Source organism: Pelodiscus sinensis, chromosome 7 (genome assembly GCF_052426305.1).
Source record: "Pelodiscus sinensis isolate ZL-2025 chromosome 7, ASM5242630v1, whole genome shotgun sequence".
NCBI classification, from domain to species: Eukaryota; Metazoa; Chordata; order Testudines; family Trionychidae; genus Pelodiscus; species Pelodiscus sinensis.
The window spans coordinates 2,090,215-2,109,969 of record NC_143058.1 but is presented as its reverse complement, the minus strand read 5'-3'; positions in this window follow the sequence as shown (position 1 = coordinate 2,109,969).

Below are 19,755 nucleotides of genomic sequence, written 5' to 3'. Positions count from 1 at the left end.
CCACTAGCCCGAGGGTCATTCAACGGGAAAAGAGAACCGGCGTAGCTGACACCGGGAAGGCCTGTAACCACAGCTACACAACAGGGTTACAGCGTAAGTTTCAAAAAGTAACAGTCGCGTCTCTGGCAGGGGGGTTCGAGGGATCCCTTAGGCCGGGCCAAGGACGGGCTGAGCACTGGGGCTCCCCGCTCCCCCCCAAGTCCAAGCAGCACAGAGATCCAGGCCCTTCCTATCAGGGCTTTTACTCCCTTGGCCTTTGGGCTCAGCTAACGGGAGGAATCCACAGGAGCCAGCGGGGTCGAAAATCTCCACCTCCTTTCTCCTCTCGATCGCCCCGCCGGTTCTGTTTAAGCTGCTCGATGCAGGTGTGACGGCACGTTGGGGTTCCCCCTCCTCCTGCACCCCCGTAGTGGCACGAACAGACTCCGCCAGCCAGTAGAACAGGGGAGTTTATTGCTTCTCCAGGATACAGCACAGCACAGATGGAATCTGGTTACAGGGCAGGCCTAGGATGCCTCAGCCCCCCTTGAGGTGGGGGAGACTGGGCCCCTAAATTCCAGCCCCTTTCCCTAGGCTGTCTCCTCCATGCTCCCAGACAGAAACTAACTAACCCTCTTCCAGCCCTGCCCCCCAGCCAGGGCAGCATTCCACCTTCCTTTGTTTCTCTCCCTGGGGGGTAGCTGGGCAGACAGGTTGAGAGACCCTTGCCAAGTGACTCATCCCCTGTCCTGCTGGGCCGAGCTACAGACAGCAGCCAGTGGGGTCACCCACAGCCCCAGCATTGCAACCAGCAAGGTACCAACAGCAGGTATCACGTTTGGGTCTCAAGTGCTGGGTCTGAACCTGCATTTCACGTTTGCTCCTGGGAGACACCAACAGGCTTGGCCAGCCGAGAGCGAGAGGTCAAGGGAACGGCAGCACTTGACTGACAATGCACCTTGGACGGGCTTTGTGACGAACGTTCCGACCAGCCGGGAGCCAGGGCGGCTGAGGACGGAGCCAGGGCCGGACGGGGACACTCCGTCTGGTGCTGACTGGCTCACACGGGGAACGAGGGGATTCCCTCCCCTGGGCACGGGGACAGAGGGCCCGGGGGTTCCTCCCTGTGTCGTCACTCCAGCTCATCGCTTGAGAAGCAGCTTTGCTATGGACAGAGCACTGTACTCAGGGTGTCAGTCAATTCCTTTGACAGTTTCACTCTCAACCCTTTCTTGGAATAAACCGTCCGGTGTTAGATGCTAAGGGCCGGGCCCCGCGAGCTCTTTGGGGTGAGAGCGGAGGTACAAATCGCCCCGGGACTATGGCCGGTCCTGTGGGACGGGGAGAACCTGTTGGGAGTCGGTGGGATGGGTTTTCAGAGTGCTGGGCGCTGGTAGCGGCACAGGAAAAGCTGGAGCGTCTGACGGGACGGCGAGTGTGGCTGCCGGCTGGCCGGTGTGACAAGCGCAGCGCTCGGTGCGGCTGGCTTGGTGCCGCAGGGGAGGGCCCCAGTCGTGGGCGGTCAGGAGCCCTGGTTCTCAGCGATTCGCCCGGATTTCACCCTCTCTGCTGTGCCCCCAGAAAGCGCCTGCCTATGAGCCACGCTGGTCAGAGCTGCAGGCCCCGCGCTGGGTGTGGCGGGCAGGGTGGGGCACTCAGGAACGGTCCCCACGGGTGGAGACTGGCTGGTCTTTTCTCTGGGCCGTTGGTTGCAGGGACTTTTCTTTTTCTTTCTTTCTCCAGGAGGCTGGACTAGAACCTGGGCAGCCCATCGAGGGGCACCCGAGCTGGGCCCCTCAAGGCGGGGCCACGGGGCTTGCTCACGGCCCTGTCCATCCCGGACCCGCAGGTGGAGGTTTGCGGCTGGCTCTGGGGTGGCCCCTCCCCCTTGGCGGGCAGCAGACGAGCCCTGCACAGGCAGCCTGGCTCACCAGGGCATTGGGCCTTTTGGTGATTGGATTGCGGAGCCGCCGGACGCCTAGCACCCTTCTCTGAGCTTCTTAGAGCCTCTCCGGAGCGCGGGGCCAGGCCCCTTCCAGGGCACCCACAGCCCCTGTGCTGGGAACCAGGCTGCGGGCAAACCCCTCCCCAGAGAGCCCCAGTCACTCCGGCTGGTTCTGGGGGTGGGGGAGTCCCAGGCTACGGCGCCTTCCAGCTCCACCTCGCTGGGGTGCGCAGAGGGAGCCGGGCGGGGAAGCCAAACGGTGGGTCTGGGCCCAAGGAGCCAAGCCGGCCCCAGCTGGTGGAGGGTGGGGAGCCCCCCCATTGATAGAAGTGGGGGAGCTCTGCACCGCAGCCCAGCAGGAGGCGAGCGGGGGGCTCTGCAGCCGGGCGGTGCCTGGGGCAGGGAGCTGGGCTTTGCAAACGGCCGGTGATGGGGAGGAAGGGCCTGGTGATTCAATTAAGGGTCTGGAAGTCCAGCCTGTGAAACAGGAATCCCTGTGCGGCTGGGGCGGGGGGGGGGGGGGGGTTGTTCTAGAGACAATACGGGGGACGGAGAAAACACGGCCAAGCCCTGGAGCCAAAGTTCCACTCAGAAAGGGGGCGCTGGGGGGCGCCAAGCGGGGGCCTAAGCCGCGGGGAAGGTTCCTGCCCTGCCTGCGGCACTTGGGTGGCCCCATCACCGGAGGCTGCAGCTAAGCGGCTCCTGAGGCCCATTGCTCCTCCCAGCCCCTCGGGGGCAGAGCCAGGCTGGTCTCAGTGTGCAGAGGGGGCTGAGGCACACCCGGAGCCAAGGCCAGATTGCCAAAGGTATTTAGGCACCTCGCGGGGTTTTCAAACGCGGCTAGACGGTCGGGTGGTTAGTAGCCCCCACGAGATGCCTCCCGTTTCGTCTTCTGAGGAGGGATTAATAAAACCAGATTTTAGAGCTCGGAAAAGAGATGGGGGGAGGGGGAATATGAGGGAGGTCTATAAAACCATGACGGGTGCAGAGAAAGTGAATAAGGAAACGTTATTTCCTTGTTCCCCTAGCATAGGGGTCACCAAATGAAATGAATAGGGAGCAGGTTTAAAACAAACCAAAGGAAGTTTTTCTCCACGCAGGGCACAGTCAACCTGTGGAACTCCCTGCCAGAGGATGCAGTGAAGACCAGGACTTTAACAGGGGTCAGAAAAGAGCTAGATAAATCCATGGAGGTTAGGTCCATCGATGGCTATTAGCCAGGATGGGTCGGAATGTGTCCGTAGCCTGTGTGTGTGTCATAGGCTGGTGTGATGTGGGGGTGCTGTCCCTCTTGTAACCCAGTGCTCTCTCCTGGCTGGGTTGTTTCATTCACTCCATATGTGGATTGGCCCACACACCTAGTCCCTGCCTGAGCAGATAAGGCAGAGACACAAAGGAAGAGAGGCAGGGCCGGCCACCTGGCTGGGGGAGGGGAGGGTAGGACCTGGGAGCTGAGTCAGTCTCAGCTGGGCTAAAGGAAGGGAAGATGTTTGGGACCAAGGAAGGGGGTGAAGCCCCATCCCCCCCAAGAGGACTAGGCGCTGCCCTGGCTCCTGTGTCCACGCTGAGCCTGCGCCGTGTCTCGGAGAAGCAATAAAACCTTCCAGTCGACTGGCCAGCGCAGAGTCACATCTGGCTGCGGATGGGGGTGAGGTCAGGCGCTCCCCAACGCACCATCACAGCTGGGAATGGGCGACGGGAGGGATCACTGGACGATTCCCTGCTCTGTTCCCTCCCCTGGGGCACCTGGCGCTGGCCGCTGTGGGCAGACAGGACGCTGAGCTGTGTGGGCCTTGGGTCTGACCCCGCCTGGCCGCTCTGATGCTCTTATGAGTGCTTCAAAACCTTTGAAACTGTCCCTAAGGCGCTGGCCTGAGTGCAGACAGGAAGTCGGGGGGTAGGGGAGAGCCTGGGTCTCTCCAGCCTAGCTCCCTATACAGGGCAGCAGTCCCGCTTTCTGCTGAATGCTGCAGGGAAAAAGGGGGGAGAGAGAGAGAGAGAGAGAGAGAGCGCAAAACCCAGGCGGGCAGTTGTGACTCTAGCAAAGAGCCCCAGGAGGGGGCTGGGGCCGTGGGGGGCCTGGCAGCGTGGGAAGCAGCGCGAGGTTAAGGCAGGATGGCGAGTAAGACAGATGAGAGATGGTTACTGATCCAGGGGAGGGGAGGGGAGGAGAAGGGAGAGGCCGGGCCTTCCCCAGGCAGGGCGGGTGGGAAATGTGGCCGGGAAATTGTACATTTAAACTGGAAACCGTGTTGTTGTCGAAACAACCAGGAGTCCAGGGGCACCTTCAGAACCAGCAAATGTGTTTGGGCACCGGATCCCGAGAGCCGGAGCGTGTGGCCGGGTGCTTTTACTCCAGCCCCCGGAAGCCGGTGCCCAAATCAATCTGTTCTTCTGTCAGGCACCTCAGGACTCCCCGGGGGTTTGCTAGAGCCAACTAACCAGGCTCCCCCCGGAGACTTGTCATGGGGCGCCCCGGTCTGGTTCTGCGGTGGCGAAAAGGGCAGACTCAGAAGGTGCCGAGTACGTAGCCGACGTGTCGATGCCTCAGATTCTTAGTGTATCCAGGCCACGTGCGGAACAAAGCCCAGAAATTGCAGCCACAGACTCTGGAACATCAAGACTTATTGTCACGACTGTGACAGTCCCTGGGCACCCTCGGCTCGGCACACGCCCCAGAACAAGTCCCTGCGCCCACGGGGAGAACGGGAAGCCCTGGACCCGATGGCTCAGGTGCGGAAGCAGGGAGCGTATAGTTACTGGCACGTGTTAGGCACTGATGACAACACACGTTTTACTGGATTACGGCCTAGAGGATTTGACCCTCCAACTTTCTTTCAAGAGCCAGAGCTGCCCACAGCTCCTGGGCCAGTTTATTTCCCACGCCTGCCTGCCAGGCTCTGAGATACCTCAGAAGGCTCCGGTTTTTTCTCCACTTTACAAGGTGGAATGTTCTTGGTGTTTGGTTTTAAATAGTCTCCAGTGAGAGCTGCCCCTGCTGGGTTGTGCCTAAGCACCGTCTGGAAAGGAACCGGCTTTAAACGGAAGTGAAAGCCTGAGGCCAACTCTTACAATTGTGTCCTGAGTCTCGTGTTAACAATTGTTTTCCCTCAAGCCTCAGCTCCTGGAGTCAGGTGGATCTGGGCTGATTTCTGCTTTGTTCTTAAAGACAAAGGTGGTTCCAGCCCTCATGGCTATGAGGAAAGCTTCAAAATGAGCCCCCTGTGCAGCCAACAGGCTCAAAGAGCAGAAGGCAAATAAAACCCCCCAGCGTTCCCACGGGTGCATAATCTCCTGAGCTTTTAGTGAGCCTGGTTCATGATTCGGGAACTGGGGTGGGCACCACTGTGAAAGTGACTCGAAAGCGTCAGTTTCTGGTCAGTTTCTGGTCTGTTATTTGCCCCAGGCAGGGGCCAGGTACGTTCCCAAGGGCTTAGTCAATGTTCTAGCCGGCGCTTGGACTGAAAGTCACCTGGATTTTGCTACAAGTATTTCAATTGCTGAATTCACGTACCAGTCTGGAAGTGTGAACTCTGACCAGCCGGCCTCCTGCAGCTGCCCACAACGTGGGAACATGTTCACATTGGAGCTGAGTGGGTCCAACTTTTATTTCATTCTCTTTTTTAACAAAGGGATTCGATACAGTGCTCCTGTCTAATTGAATTAGTATCTGGACCCCCCCCCCCCCCAGTCTCCAGGTGCCTAAGGAGCCCCGGGGAGTATGGCTAGAGTTGCCCCCCTCAACAAAGCCTGAGGGGCTGAGGACAGATCTCTCCCCACCCCCACCCGGATGGGCTGCTGGCAGCTGCTGAAAGCCCTCTGAAGGCAGGGGGACACAGAGACCTACCTGGGGAGAACTACAGCGCTGCCCACGCTGAGCCTGGCCCTGCACCTGGGCAGGTGAGCTCTGGCCGCCTTTGAATGGCTAGGGCGAAGGGGGGGGGTACCTGGCCTTCTCCTTTCCCTCCCCCACTCCCCAGAGCTGCTGCTGGGAGGCCCCGGGGTCCTCCCAGAGGTACCCAGTGTGTGTGCACCATGCGCGCCGGGTGTGCGCCCACCGTGTGGCTGGCCCATCTCCCTGTGTGCGTTGTGTATCGCCTCTGACGTGTGCAGGTCCTCTGCTCATGGGACACCCGTGTACATTGCGTGTCACACGCTTCACAAGTCACGGCAGCAGCCCGTTCGGGTGTGCACGTTGCACGGGCGCTGTGTGTCGCACGCGTGCCGCCAGGCTGGACCTGCCTAACGCGAGCCGAACGAACAAAACGTTCACGTCAGGTCTTGCACGTGGGGCTCGACGCCAGGCAAGTGCAGAGGTTGCTCCGGGCTCTGCTGCTTGTGCCCGTCCCTGGCCCGACCGGCTGGGCAGGGGGAGACTCCTGGCTGGGTCCCTCTGCCTCTTGCGTCTGACGTGCCCGGGGCAGGTGTCTCTGCCGCTACCTGGCACCAGCGTCTCCCGGGGAAAGTCCGGAAGGCGGCGCTCAGCACCTGCAGCCTGGAGGAACAAACAGAGCACGGAGAAGGGAGTCACCTGGCGGGGTGGGGGGCAGAGGAGAGAGGGTGAGAGCCAGGAGAGGGCAGGGAAAGGCAGGGGGCAAGGGGAGGGCAGGGAAAGGCAGGAGCAGGAGAGGGCAGGGGCAGAGGCAGGAGGGGGCAGGGGAAAGGCAGGAACAGGAGAGGGAAGGGGCAGGAGAGGGAAGGGGCAGGGGTAGGAGAGGGCAGGAGAGGGAAGGGGCAGGAGAGGGAAGGGGCAGGGGCAGGAGAGGGCAGGGAAAGGCAGGGGCAGGGGCAGGAGAGGGAAGGGGCAGGGGCAGGGGCAGGAGAGGGCAGGGAAAGGCAGGGGCAGGAGAGGGCAGGGGCAGGGGCAGGAGAAGGAAGGGGCAGAAGAGGGCAGGAGAGGGCAGGAGAAAGGCAGGGGCAGGAGAGGGCAGGGGCAGGGGCAGGAGAGGGCAGGGGCAGGAGAGGGCAGGGGCAGGAGAGGGAAGGGGCAGGAGAGGGCAGGGGCAGGAGAAGGAAGGGGCAGGGGGGGGCAGAGCAAAGCTCAGAGCGGGGAGGCAGGAGGGGAGAGAGGAGCCAAGGGGCAAGGCAGGTGGGGGAGTCCCCCAGGAGAGCCGAGCCCCTTGCCCTCCGCTCTCCGGGGCAGAGTCCCTGGGGCATCCGTGGGAAAGTCGCTGGCGTTTCAGAGCCCCCCAGTCGGGTCCCGAGCAGGACCCCGCAGTGCGGGCTGAGGACAGCCCCAAGCCCCAAGGCAGGGGCCGGCCCGGGCAGGATCTCACCTGGTTCCGGTGACAGGTTGGCAGCTGCCAGGTGAGTCGCTCCCCTTCTCGGGCCGGCTCCCAGCGGAAAATGCGGGCGCCGGCGGCGCGGTGGGGCTTTTATAGCCCTGATATAAATAGCCTGGCTTGGCAGGGAGCGAGGGGGGCCGGGGCCGGGCTGAGCACAGCCAGGGGACAGGGCTGGGCTGTCAATGGAGAGCGTCTCCCCGCACACCTGTCACAGGCTCTGTGTTTGCTCAGCGCAAATATTGACCCAGAGGAGGCAGGCTGGGCAGGGGCGGCATCAGCCCCCTGGAGCCGAGCTGAGCAGGGCTCCCCGCGCTCCCCCGGGCGGGCGCTTGTTCATGGGAGCCTGACGGGCTGACAGGAGCCAGGAGCCTGGGCGCTGGCGGGGGGGGGGGGGGGGGGCTCATTAACCTGCTCTGGAACAACACCAGCTGTCACTTCCCACCCACCTGCCTGGCTCACTTTGCAGCCGGGGCGGGGCCGGCGGGGGGGGGGGAGGGGGACAGGAGCCTGCCCCTTCCCACAGGAAACGAAAGGAGCGGGCCAAGGCGCAGAGACGGGGGCAAACGCTGCCCCCCAGGCAGGCCCTGGCGTGACCCGGGGCCAAGGGCTGGGGGGCTGGCTGGGAGTGGGAACGCCGGGGGGGCAGATTCCCTGCCCTAGGGGAGGTCCCGTTCCCAGCCGGGTCCCTTGCCCGTAGCTACGCTCCCACAGCCACGGGCTCCCCGTTTGCCAAGCCAGCCAGCCTGGATGCCGGCGCGCCGCGCTCCTCCCGGTCATTGCGGGCAGCTGGCGGCGCGCCCGTGTCGGCCGTGCTCCTTCCTAGGGCTCCGGGCTCTCGCCGCCGTGCCTGCGGGGCCAGGGCGCCACCCGAGCGTGTCCAAGAGACGGCGACAGTCTCCCCTCGGAACGCCCCGGCCCTCCCTGCCCGGCTCCCACTGGGCACACGGCTGCGGCAAAGCAGGAGAGGTCCCCTGGCAGCCCCTGGAGCGGGCCCGGGGGGAAGGCGGCGGGAGGGAGGGGAGCCCCTGGCCAGCACGGCGCCCGACAGCCGTGTGACGGACAGTGGGGGGTTACCTGCCGCCCAGACTGACGAGGCCACCGCCGCGCCACAGGGCAGCACAGGGGACTGAGCCCCAGCCCAGGGCAGACAAGGGCCTCCCATCCCTTGGACCGGGGAGAGTCCCCAGGCCCGGCCCTTAGGGCGACCCGGTGACCTGTGTCCAGGGACTGACTGAGTCGGCGTTTCGCCCGCCTCTCCCTCGGGGCTGCGGGACCCTGGGGAGTCACCTCGTCCTCCCTCCTCTCCTGCTCCTCTTGTGTATCCATCCTGCAGGCTCCTGGGCCAGGGACTGTCTCCCATGGAGTTTGGGCACCACCTGGCACCCTGGGCCCTGCTCTGCGTCGGGGTCTGTGCGGCGCCCGGCGCCATGGGTCCTGCTCCGTGTCGGGGTCTGTGCGGCGCCCGGTGCCCTGGGCCCTGCTCCGTGTCGGGGTCTGTGCGGTGCCCGGTGCCCTGGGCCCTGCTCCGTGTCGGGGTCTGTGCGGTGCCCGGTGCCCTGGGCCCTGCTCCGTGTCGGGGTCTGTGCGGCGCCCAGCGCCCTGGGCCCTGCTCCGTGTCGGGGTCTGTGCGGCGCCCGGTACCCTGGGCCCTGCTCCGTGTCGGGGTCTGTGCGGCGCCCGGCACCATGGGCCCTGCTCCGCGTCGGGGTCTGTGCGGCGCCCGGCACCATGGGCCCTGCTCCGCTTCAGGGTCTGTGCGGTGGCCGGCACCATGGGCCCTGCTCCGCGTCGGGGTCTGTGCGGCGCCCGGCGCCATGGGCCCTGCTCCGCTTCAGGGTCTGTGCGGCGCCCGGCGCCATGGGCCCTGCTCCACGTCGGGGTCTGTGCGGCGCCCGGTGCCCTGGGCCCTGCTCCACGTCGGGGTCTGTGCGGCGCCCGGTGCCCTGGGCCCTGCTCCACGTCGGGGTCTGTGCGGCGCCCGGCGCCCTGGGCCTTGCTCCGCGTCGGGGTCTGTGCGGCGCCCGGTGCTCTGGGCCCTGCTCCGCGTCGGGGTCTGTGCGGCGCCCGGCGCTCTGGGCCCTGCTCCGCGTCGGGGTCTGTGCGGCGCCCGGCGCCCTGGGCCCTGCTCCGCGTCGGGGTCTGTGCGGCGCCCGGTGCTCTGGGCCCAGCTCCGCGTCGGGGTCTGTGCGGCGCCCGGCACCATGGGCCCTGCTCCGCGTCGGGGTCTGTGCGGCGCCCGGCACCATGGGCCCTGCTCCGCATCGGGGTCTGTGCGGTGCCCGGCACCATGGGCCCTGCTCCGCATCGGGGTCTGTGCGGCGCCCGGCACCATGGGCCCTGCTCCGCATCGGGGTCTGTGCGGTGCCCGGTGCTCTGGGCCCTGCTCCGTGTCGGGGTCTGTGCGGCGCCCGGCGCCCTGGGCCCTGCTCCGCGTCGGGGTCTGTGCGGCGCCCGGCGCCCTGGGCCCTGCTCCGCGTCGGGGTCTGTGCGGCGCCCGGCGCCCTGGGCCCTGCTCCGCGTCGGGGTCTGTGCGGCGCCCGGCGCCCTGGGCCCTGCTCCGCGTCGGGGTCTGTGCGGCGCCCGGCGCCCTGGGCCTTGCTCCGCGTCGGGGTCTGTGCGGCGCCCGGTGCTCTGGGCCCTGCTCTATGCCGGGTCTCTTGGCGCCACCACACTGGCAATCGTACCTCGTGCACTCTGGAGCGGGGGGCAAAGGTGTCCCGGGGCCCCCCGGAGCCATTTGCTGCTCTCCCCCTGCCAAGGAAGCGGGGTCTGTCTCCAGGGCTGGCGTCTCCCCATCTTTCTGCCGCAGAGGCGGCGGGTCGGGATCTGCCATGGCCCAAGGTGCAGCCGAGAATCCCAGGTGCTGCTTTGTTCTCGCTTTATCTCCAGACAATGGAGCGATGGGCCTGGCGTTAAATGTTTTAACGCGCCCGGGTCCCTTCTGCTCTCCCCCTCGGGCTCTCCCCAGACGGCCGGGCAGTGGAGCAGCCGCCAGAGAGGCCCCGGCAGGGCGCGCCCACCAGCCTGGCCGCATGGCGACTGGCCCCTGGAGATCTGGCCCCGCCAGGCCAGCATCTCATTGGAGTGGCCCCTGGGGAGGGCGCCCTGCCGCGGCGCAGAGCAGGCACCAGGCCTAAACGCTACCGCGCCCCCGCCCTCCGGGAGCAGCGCTCCTTCTTCCCGCCAAGCCTGCCCCCGCCACAGCCGGGCCTGGGTCTGCAGCGCCTCCCAGGGCGCTCAGCGCAGGCCTGGCCCAAGGCCGGCGGGAGGCTGCAGAGCCGGATCCCAGCACTTCAGCAGCTTGTCTCTCCGTCCCTGGCGCGTCTCCTGGTGCTAGAGCGCAGAACGATGGCCCCTGGCATCCTGGCTCTGCTGCTGCACCCTCCCTGTCAGGCCCCTGCAGGTGCTGGGGGAGGGATAGCTCAGTGGTATGAGCATTGGCCTGCTAAACCCAGGGGTGTGAGTTCAATCCTTGGGGGGTCCGGCTGTGGCCCTTTAGGGATCCGGGGCAAATCTGTCAGGGATGGTACTTGGCCCGGCCAGGGAGCTGGACTCAATGTCTCTAGGGTCCCTTCCAGCCCCATGAGATGGGTAGAGCTCCCAGGTGGGTAGAGCTCCCAGGCCTTGGGGGATTCAGCCTCCCGGGGCCTGGCGTGCCGATAGAGTGGAGGGGAAGTCGTGGGCCTGTCGAAACCAATCCGCAGGAAGACGGGTTGGGCAGCTGCCCGTGGGGCTCCTAAGGCCTCTCGGACCCGGGAGAGGTCTGGAACGTGCCCCTTCAGTCACTCCCAGGCCTGGATGTGGGCACCATGGCAACCTGGGCCTGAAGGTGGGGGAGAGGAGACGCGGCACCGCAGCCAGAGGCCCCGTAACTCTTCCCGAGAAGGTGCCAGGCTGGATCCTGAGGGCAGGAGGCACGTTCCTGAGGCTGCGGTTCCAGCTTGGGAGCCTCGGCTCTCCGCCCGCATGGCTGCTCCCGAGCCAGCTCCGGTGTCAGGCCCAGTCGCCCAGAGCGAATCAGCCACAGAGCAACGTGTGAGCAAAGACAAACATCACTCTCCTGTTCCTTTGTGGGGGAGGCTGCACCGCCAGGCCCCCCGCACTCAGGGCAGGATGTGCGCCGTTACCAACAGGAACACCGAACCCCCGGCATCGCACTGCATCTGGACCACAGACGCCACTCCCCCGGCATCGCACTGCATCTGGACCACACACGCCACTCCCCCGGCATCGCACTGCATCCGGGCCACACACGCCACTCCCCCGGCATCGCACTGCATCCGGACCACACACGCCGCTCCCCCGGCATCGCACTGCATCTGGACCACACACGCCACTCCCCCGGCATCGCACTGCATCCGGACCACACACGCCGCTCCCCCGGCATCGCACTGCATCCGGACCACACACGCCGCTCCCCCGGCATCGCACTGCATCCGGGCCACAGACACCACTCCCCCGGCATCGCACTGCATCCGGTCCACTGACGCCGCTTCCCCGGCATCGCACTGCATCTGGACCACACACGCCACTCCCCCGGCATCGCACTGCATCTGGACCACACACGCCGCTCCCCCGGCATCGCACTGCATCTGGACCACACACGCCGCTCCCCCGGCATCGCACTGCATCCGGACCACACACGCCGCTCCCCCGGCATCGCACTGCATCCGGACCACACACGCCGCTCCCCCGGCATCGCACTGCATCCGGACCACACACGCCACTCCCCCGGCATCGCACTGCATCCGGACCACAGACGCCACTCCCCCGGCATCGCACTGCATCCGGACCACACACGCCACTCCCCCGGCATCGCACTGCATCCGGGCCACACACGCCACTCCCCCGGCATCGCACTTCATCCGGACCACACACGCTGCTCCCCCGGCATCGCACTGCATCCGGGCCACTGACGCCGCTCCCCCGGCATCGCACTGCATCCGGACCACACACGCCACTCCCCCGGCATCGCACTGCATCCGGGCCACACACGCCACTCCCCCGGCATCGCACTTCATCCGGACCACACACGCTGCTCCCCCGGCATCGCACTGCATCCGGGCCACTGACGCCGCTCCCCCGGCATCGCACTGCATCCGGATCACACACGCCACTCCCCCGGCATCGCACTGCATCCGGGCCACAGACACCACTCCCCCGGCATCGCACTGCATCTGGACCACACACGCCACTCCCCCGGCATCGCACTGCATCCGGACCACACACGCCACTCCCCCGGCATCGCACTGCATCCGGGCCACACACGCCGCTCCCCCGGCATCGCACTGCATCCGGGCCACTGACACCACTCCCCGGCATCGCACTGCATCCGGGCCACTGACACCGCTCCCCCGGCATCGCACTGCATCCGGGCCACTGACACCACTCCCCGGCATCGCACTGCATCCAGGCCACTGACACCACTCCCCGGCATCGCACTGCATCCGGGCCACACACATCACTCCCCTGGCATCGCACTGCATCCGGGCCACTGACACCTCTCCCCCGGCATCGCACTGCATCCGGGTCACACATGCCGCTCCCCTGGCATCGCACTGCATCTGGGTCACACATGCCGCTCCCCCAGCATCGCACTGCATCCGGGCCACTGACACCGCTCCCCCGGCATCGCACTGCATCTGGGCCACTGACACCGCTCCCCTGGCATCGCACTGCCTCTAGGTTATAGACACCATGTCACGTTATTGGATTTTAAGGGGAGTGCTCAGATCACTGCTGTGCCCACGGGGGGGTGTTTGCCCCAAAGTCTGTACAAAGGGGCCATGTGAGGTGTCACATGAAAGCTGCGTGTGCTACTCATGGACGTGTGTGATGTCTGGGGGGGGTTATGGATATGGGCTCTGTGCTGGTATTGGGAATGTTTTCTGTCTGAGACAGAGCAAAGGCCTGCACTGCCTGTTGTAAGGAAGGAATGGCCAATGAATGACTGTGCTAATTAGCATGGCCCCAGGGACATGGCTCTCAGAGTGGCCAATACACACCTGAGGAATGTGTCTGGAAACCGGCAACCCAGCCAGGGCGTAACAGCTGCCGGCATGTGAAACACAGACAGGTCACTTGGCCATGTGACCCGCTCCAGCCTGGGAGACACCAGGGATGGATATAAAATGCCATGAGGCAGACGCCATCTTGTCTTCAATTCTGCTACTGATCCCAGGAGCAGCCGTGCGAGGGGCAGCGAGCGGGAAGGAGGCCGACCCGCCCTGGCAGAGGCTGGGCACCAGGGACTGCTAAGCTGGCAGGTTGGAAATCTCTGCTGAGCGCCGCGTCCAGAACTGGTGACTGGTGCGTGTGACGGATTCTCCTTAACGGCCTCACTCGCCGCCGTTTCCTTCTTTTCTAATAAAACTTCAGACTTTAGATGTTAAAGGACTGGCCCAGCGCGCTCTTGTGTAAGATCTAAAGTGTAAACTGACCGGGGATCTGGGGCTGGTTCTTTGGGACGGGGAGGTGAGATCGGGTTCTATAACCCCTCACCTGAGTTAGGCCCAGGGCTGATTGAGGCACGGGGAGAGCTGGGTTGTCTGACGGGTTTTTGCTCATGAGGCTTCCTGCCGGCCGGATTGGCAGTTTAAGTGTTCGGTGCGAGTGCTTTATGGCCTGTTTGGGAAGGTCTCCAGTCAGGGGCTGTAAGCAGTCCTGGTTTTGAGCAATTTGCTCTGAGCAGACACCCTCAGCGGTGCCCAGACCTGTCACACCCCACTCCACCGGCATCGCACTGCATCTCGGCTACAGACGCCGCTCCCCCGGCATCGCACTGCATCTCGGCTACAGACGCCGCTCCCCTGGCATCGCACTGCATCTAGGCAACAAACCGCTTCCCTGGCATCGCACTGCATCTCGGCTACAGACGCCGCTCCCCTGGCATCGCACTGCATCTAGGCAACAAACCGCTTCCCTGGCATCGCACTGCATCCGGGCCACAGACGCCGCTCCCCTGGCATCACACTGCATCTGGGCAACAAACCGCTTCCCTGGCATCGCACTGCATCCGGGCCACAGACGCCGCTCCCCTGGCATCGCACTGCATCTGGGCAACAAACCACTTCCCTGGCATCGCACTGCATCTCGGCTACAGACGCCGCTCCCCTGGCATCGCACTGCATCTAGGCAACAAACCGCTTCCCTGGCATCGCACTGCATCTTGGCTACAGACGCCGCTCCCCTGGCATCGCACTGCATCTGGGCCACAGACGCCATTCCCCCGGCATCGCACTGCATCTAGGCAACAAACCGCTTCCCTGGCATCACACTGCATCTGGGCCACAGATGCCACTCCCCTGGATCTCACTGCATCTAGGCAACCAACCGCTTCCCTGGCATCGCACTGCATCCGGGCCACAGACGCCGCTCCCCTGGCATCGCACTGCATCCGGGCCACAGATGCCGCTCCTCTGGCATCGCACTGCATCTGGGCAGACAGCAGCCAGTGGAGGTCACTCACAACCCACTGCCCAGCATAGCCACCAGCAAGGTACCCCCCACTACGTCACACCCTGGCATCACACTGCATCTAGGCAACAAATGCCATTCCCCTGGCATCGCACTGCATCTAGGCTCCAGGCACTGGCTATTTGTGAACCATGAAGAGAACAGACTAAGCAGAGTGCTGGGAGTTCAGGGGCCGGTGGACGCCTGCCCCAAGGGGTCTAGAGCTGCCAGCCCCTGACTCCTTATGTCCACATCCTGTCTGTGCTGGGCTGTATCCTGGAGAAGCAATTAACCCTCCCTATTCCCTGGCTGGCGGAGTCTCATCTTGCTGGAGACGAGGTGCAGGATCAGGGGGATCCCCGACGCGTCACCACAGTGGTGTCAGGGGTGGGATGCGCTGCACCCCATGGATGGAGCTTCCAGCACAAGTAATGAGGAGCAGTAGAAAAGGGGCTTGCAAGAGCCAGGCGTCCTAGGAGCTGTGGGGCGCTGCAGCACTCGGCTGGTGAGTCTACACCCGGGGATTGGCGGGGTGATGGCCTCTGCCTGACTCCTGAATACAGACCTTTTGGGGCTGTGCAGAGGGGGGGGCCTGCCCGTGGGGAAAGCAACCAAGGCTCGGCTGATTGCCCGGCTGGAAGAGAATGACCCATCCAGTGGCCTGGATCCTGTCCCAGCGGGGAGCAGCCACACACCCCTGGGAGCATCTCAGGCTCTCAGACCGGAGGGAGGGCTGGAGCCTTCCAGACAGACGCGGTGCCCACCAAGCCACGCCCTACCAGCAGCGGTTCGCCCAGGGCAGGGTCCAGCCCGGCAGAGCTGCAGTGGCTGGAGATCGAGCTGTGGCTAAAGGAATTGGAGTCATAAGAGAAAGAGCAGCAAGACCGCAGGGAGGAGCACCAGGAACGAGAGAGGCAGCGGCAGCAGGAGCTGGCCATGGGGGAGCGGAGAAGACAAGGGGCCCCGGTTGCGGTGAGTGGGGAGGACCCCAGGGGCCCAGCATGGCCAGACGCTTGGAGAAGCTCGTGTTGGCCTGATGTAAAGACATGGGGGACATGGATGGATTTCTTAGGGCCTTTGAGCGAGCCTGTGATCTACACCAGGTCCCCCCAGCTGACCGGCTCCAGCAACTCTGCTTGCGGGATCAGAAGGCCGCAGGGGTGCTCTACCAGCTGGAGAATCTGGGTCAAACAGGCCCTGCTGCACAAATTCGGGCTGACTCCCGAGACGTCCAGGAAGAAGTTCCGGGGGGTGCAGAAGGGGCCATGGGAGACCGATGTGGATCTGGCCTCCCGCCTGGCGCAGTCCTGCCGCAAGTGGGTGTTCGGGGTCGGAGCCCAGACCGCAGAGGCCCTGGTTAAGCCGATGATGCTGGAACAGTTCTATGAAATGTGTCCACCCAGCCTGAGGCTGTGGCTCAAGGACCGGAGGCCAGAGGAACCCCAGGAAGCGGGAGGCTGGCGGATGAGTTCACAGAGAGCCGGTCCGGGTGTCAGCAGGAATCCAGGAGAGAAAGGGAATCGCGCAGAGACCGGTTCTCGGCTGAGCGATGGAGAGAGTCTCCTACAGGGCAAACCTAAGAGACAGGGGCTGGCCATCCTCCCCCCAAAGACACAGCCAGGGCTCAGATGGAGCCAGCCCAAGGGGACCCACAGGACCTAACCTGCCATCGCTGCGGTCAGAGAGGCCACAAGAGGGCTCAGTGCCCCAGGCACCAGGACAGATCCCAGGACCTGAGACTTTCCAGGGTTAACTGGCTGGGGCTGGGGGAAGGGCAGGCTGCCCGAGAGGCAGGGGCTGGCAGGCAAACCTCAGCTCAGAGGGGGGGCAAGGACTCTCAGGCCAATTCCCCTGGGAGATCCGCCCCAGCTGTGGAATTCCAGGCTGAGGTGCAGGCAGACCCTTCCTTGCAGATGCTGAGGGACTGGACTAGCCTGGCGCAGCTCAGCCCCTGGAAGAGGCTGCCAGGAGAGATTCCTGTGGGAGAGGGGATTCCTGTACCGGGAATGGCTCCCCCTGTGGAAGGTAGGGGAATGGGGGGGGTCCAGAGACAGCTGGTGGGTCCCCAAAAGTATCGCTCCAGGCTGCTGTATCTGGCCTATGATGTCCCATTGGTGGGGCACCGGGGGATCCGGCGCACCCGGCTGAGGCTGCTTCAGGCCTTTTATTGTCCCGGGATATTTGCGCCGTGCAGCGGTACAGCCGGGCCTGCGTCTCCTGCCAGAGGGCGCAGGAAGCCCGAGACCGGGGGGAAAGCCGCTTTGAGGCGCCGGCCCATCACAGAGGAGCCTTTCCAGGAAAGACTCGCCGAGCGCGTGGGCCCAGCCAAGGAGACCGGGGCACAACCCAAGGGAAGCAGAAGGGCTGGTGCGACCGCAGAGTGGGCCCGAGATGGCCCCCCAAAGCCGTGCAGCAGCCGAACATGGCAGAGCCGGCTCCCACAGGGCAGCACCGTGGCAGGCCCAAACCAAGGGGAGCACCAATGTCACCGTCGCTGCTGTACCCGGCAAGGGGGGCGAACTTGCCCAGGTCACAAGCGGAGTCACCCCACTCGGTTCGCTCTCGGAGGGGGGAGAGATGTGACAGTGGGGGGGGCTGTCTGCTCTGTAACCCGGGGTCCCCCCACACTGTGATGTGAGATTCCCATTGACTCACCCCCACGTGCATTGGCCCAGACACCAGTCCCAGCCAGAGCAGAGAACAAGGCTCTTCCCAGGGGGAGACAAAGGAAAGGAGCTGGAGACGGCACCTGGAGCTGCCAGCCCCTGGCTCCTTATCTCCCCATCCCATCTGTGCTGTGCGGTATCTGGGAGAGGCAATAAACCCTCCTTGTTCTACCGGCTGGCGGAGTCTGCTCTTGCTGGAGACGGGGGCAGGATCGGGCAACCACAGCTGTGGACCTGAGGGCGGAGGCAGAAGGGGGAGCAGCATCGCAGCTCTAGGGCTGAATGCTCTGACAGGTAGAGGGCTCGGTGCAGAAGTACCCTTTGGCAGGACTGCCTGGCTGATGCTTGCGAGGCTGGAGGAGCTGGGGCATCCTTTGGTGCCAGTTCTCTGGCTGATTCTGCCCTGATCACTGTGGTTTAAGAGCATAGGGCAGGGCAGGGCGAAGCCTGACCTGCCACCTCTCCAGGAGCCAGCATGGGGACGGGCCTGGGACGAAATTAGCCAGAAGGATCCCTGTGAACGGCAGGCGTCTGTCTGGCCTGTGGGAGCCTTCTCGGCTTCAGCTCTCCAGCTACTAACTCCTGCACCCTCGGCACCAGCCTCTGAGCTTGTCTGGCAGAGGAACGGTCCGGCTCCGCGGCCATTCCACCTGCCAAGGTTAGAAACATCCCCAGGGGACGCGGCTCCCACCCCCGGCTGAACTCTCCCTCTGCGGATGCAGTTCCCCCCACCAGCTTGAGGGAGGGGGAAGCACATTCCCCCCAGGAAGCTGGGCTCCCCGGGAGCGCAAAGCAAGCCCCTGAAAGGGATCCATGACACAGGGACCCATGTGCCTGCCCCTCTCCAAGGGCTGGCTGAAGAGCTGCAGCTTCCAGTGCCAGAAAGGCCCATTGGGGTCACCCGGTCTGATCCGCTGGGTAAGACAGCCCGAGGGTAACAGTCTACTGCCGCTGCCAGCTAATGACGCTGCCCCTTAGCTCAAGCGGAAGAGGCCTGTGCCTTCATGCCTGCAGGGCTTGGGGGCAGCTCCCAGTTCTGTGCCTTTGTGACGTAGTGGGGGTACTTGCTGGGCTGTGGTGACCCCTGCTGTCTGGAGCAAGACCCAGCAGGGAAAACCTCACTAGGCCAAGGTAATGCCAAACTTTGTTGAACCAGTGGCCAGACACCCCCCATGGAGAGGAACAAAGGAAGGTGGATGCTGCCCTGGCTGGGGGGCAGGGCTGGAAGAGGGTTAGTTAGTTCCTGGCTGGAAGGCAGGGAATAAGGAGCTGGGGAGGGGGCTGGGACTCCCCTATCTCAAGGGGGGGCACTGAGGCCTCTTAGCCCCAGTTCCTGTAACCAGATTACATCTGTGCTGCGCTGTGCTGGAGGAGCAATAAACCACCCTCAATTCCACTGGCTGGTGGAGTCTGTGCCATTTCGGGGTGCAGGAGACGGGGAAACCCCAACGCGCCGTCACACTGTTCTCCCCCCTCCGAGAGCGAACTGAGCAGGGTCACTCCGCTCGTGACCTGGGGAAGTTCGGGCCCCTCGCTACGGGACAGCGCGTCGGCGATGACATTGGCGCTCCCCTTGACGTGGGTCACTTCCATGTCGTAGTCCTGCAGGAGCAGGCTCCACCGCAGCAGCTTGGCGTTCGTCCCTTTCATCTGGTGTAGCCAGGTCAGGGGGCAGTGGTCGGTGTCACCGTGAAACGCTGGCCAAACAGGTACGGTTGCAGCTTTTGCAGGGCCCACACCATGGCCAGGCATTCCCTCTCTACGGTCGCGTAGCTCCGCTCCCGGGGCAGCAGCTTCCTGCTCAGGTACACGATGGGGTGACGTTCCCCTTTCTCGTCCGCCTGCATCAGCACCGCCCCCAGCCCGGTGTCCGAGGCGTCAGTAAACACGATAAAGGGCTTGTCGAAGTCTGGGTTTACCAACACTGGGGCCTTGGCCAGGGCTCCCTTCAGTGCACAGAGAGCCCTCTGGCACTGCTCCGTCCAGACCACCCTGTCGGGCCTCCCCTTCCTGCACAGCTCTGTGATCGGGGCAGCGATGGAGCTGAAGTTGGGCACAAACCTCCGGTAGTACCCCGCCATCCCAATGAAAGCCTGGACCTGCTTCTTGGTCTGGGGCACAGGCCAGTCTCGGATGGCCTCCACTTTGGCCGGCTCTGGCTTCAGCTTCAAGCAGCCACTCCCCACCTTATGGCCCAGGTAGGACACTTCGGCCATTCCAACCTTGCACTTCCCAGCCTTTACAGTCAGCCCAGCCTCCCTCAGCCGATCCAGTACCTGGCTGACCTGGGCCACGTGGTCCTCCCAGGACTGGCTGAAGACGCAGATGTCATCGATGTACGCTAGGGCACAGTTCTCCATTCCCCTCAGCAGCTGGTCCACCAGGCGCTGGAAGGTGGCCAGCGCCCCTTTGAGGCCAAAGGGCA